Below are 2,717 nucleotides of genomic sequence, written 5' to 3'. Positions count from 1 at the left end.
TGTACTGGAATGAGACATTCATCTTTGAGAGGCAGTAACTTGTTGTTGTTGTTGTTGTTGGTATCCATCTGTCTCGAGAGACAATGGAGTGCACCTTCGGGTATGAAGTCAAACAGCTGCATTAGCAGCACCAACGTTTCCTCCTTGGGGTACAAGCCTGAGTAGTGTGTATGGAGATCCTGGGCTTCCCAGACAACAAGACCCCACTCTCAGCCTTGCTGATATGGCCCAAAGGAAAGTAGAGCAATATGTTCGGCACCAGCTTGGCTGCAGGAGTTGCCATCTTAGGAACTCCATTCCTGATTTGCCATCTTAGGAACTCCATTCCTGATTTGTGTAGGGTTTACTCCTTAACCTTTTCATCTCCCAAAGATATTCCACAAGGCAGTGGAGGTTTAGGATTAGTTTTCCTTCTAGATGGGCTACCTTCCCAGGTTGATGAGCCCCATCTGCCCCTCACTTCTCTCTACAACACATGCAAAAACTGCCTTCTTGACCATTGGCCCCACTATTGGTCTTGTAGGCAGTTTAATTACCCATAGCTGTCAACCTTCCCTTTTTTTGTGGGAAATTTCCTTGTTCCAGCACCGTTTCCCGTTGCTTCCCACTGCTATCCCAGATTGTTAGATATCCCGTAGACTGTCCCCAGGACAGGTGAGGCTGCTGATCCCTTATTTTCGAGGCTGCTGATCCCTTATTTTCAAATCTGAAAGGTGACAACTATGATTACTTCTTGTCATATTTTTAACCACCAGTTTCTCCACACTCCCTGAGAGGTAAAAGAACAGATTTCCCTCCAGTGCTTTCAATATATTGTATGTTTGTCTATGGAATAGTGATTCTAATCTATGCTGGTTGGTTGTCAATAAAAAAGTAGAGAAGGTAGTTATTCCAAAACAATAAAAAAAGTAGAGGAGGTAGTTATTCCAAAACAGCTAATATGGAATAAAATAGTTTGAAACTGTGAATGTGCACCGTGGGTAGAAAATAACGAAGCTCCCTTTTGAAAACCTCAGTTTGAAATAATCTGCTAAACTGATTTCATGCTGCATCTTATTGAGGTATCTATCAGTCAGTATCACTGACTAGTATCTTTCTGTGTCCTGGCTTCTGGTGTTATGGGAAATACAGTAAAAAAACACAGTTCAGTCTTGAGGTGTGCACTTCATATCCACTGAACTCTTGTAGAGCCCATATTCACCATTAGATTGCTCTTCTCTGAAGAAGCAACTCAGGGCTAATGCAATGTGGAATCTGGCTCCTTTTGCCGAATGTTCTCCCTGAGGTAATGTTAACACATTTCACAAAGTTACTAGTACAGTCGCTGGCTTGATGCTTCAGGTGCTCCTGTACAGGCTCGTGGTTGAGCCTGAGATCAAAACTGTCTACATTGCTAGCTGGGTATGTTTATATACTTGCCACCTGAACCTGTCAATCTATCATTGCCCTTGCCCGTGCTGCAGTTCTTCTGAGAAGTGCTTTTTAATATTAATTAACTAGATTCTGCTTTTTAATGTTTAAAGGAAACATTCTCTTCAGTTCTGCTTCCTAAAGGATGCCATGGGGAGAGAACCCTTAAAAAGAATGCCAACAATGAATACAATAAAAGTGTTAAATGTATTTGTAGACTCTTACTCATTTTCTTATTACATTTTTATCCTACCTTTCCTCCAAGAAGCTAAAGGGGGCATACATGATTCTTTTATCTGCTTTTATCCTCACAACAACCCTGTGAGGTGGGTTAGGCTGAGAGACTATCTAGCTCAGGGTCACACAGCGAGCTGCATAGGGATTCAAACCCTGGTCTCCCACGTCCTAGTAATACACTCTAACCACTACACCACAACAAACAGGTTGATTCCCACCTTGCAAAAGAAACCTATTTTACAAGAAAGAGGGAAAGTTTCAGTGCTCAGTTTCTCTGGTGTTGCTCCAATATCAGATCTCAGAGGCTGTTATTAGAGGCTGTTACATAGTTATCAGGCGGAATACCATATTTTAATTTATGTAAAACAGTTTAATGTGCCAAGTGCATTAATTCTACTTATATAATTATTATGGTGAAAGAGGTGGGAGCCCTGAATGAAATCCACAAGCCCCAGACCTCCTCACTGTTGTAATCAAAGTATATCCGCATAGACTTTTAAAAGTGTAACAAACCTGTGGGTCTACAGAAAAGGTAATGGGGACGGGTCCCATCTGCCTCCCTCTGTAATTAAGGCATGGATAATTAATGCTTCTCAGCATAAACAGACCATGTCACCATGGGAAATTGAATATTTGTGACTGGGGAGTAGGACTTAGCCAATCAGAGGCTTGGAACGTCAACGGAGGCTTGAGCAATGGCATCTCTGTTTTTGCAAACTAAGCAGTATCAAAAATTAAACGCAACGAAGTAAACCTCAGTCAGTATGTCAGGTGTTCTCCTGAGAAATTAGTGTCTGCTGCTAATAACAGTCAAGTCTATGCATATATAGGGTAATCTCCCCCAAGAGGTTCATAAAGGCAGACTGCTCCTGCTCCTACCTGTTCAAACTGTTGTAATGCTCTGTCCTTGCACAATGTAGGCCCAATACCAGAAGATTCCTTATTTCACCCTAGGCTTGAACCATGGCCTGCTTAACAGATCACATTAAAGGCATAGTTAAAAACGAACTATGGTTTACTGTGAGCAGGCAGCGTGCTGGTACAAGCTGCTGAAAAGTCTGCTCCTCTTT

This window comes from Podarcis gaigeae (genome assembly GCF_964106915.1).
Source record: "Podarcis gaigeae genome assembly, chromosome: 4".
NCBI lineage: Eukaryota > Metazoa > Chordata > Lepidosauria > Squamata > Lacertidae > Podarcis > Podarcis gaigeae.
Note: the sequence above shows the minus strand (reverse complement) of the source record.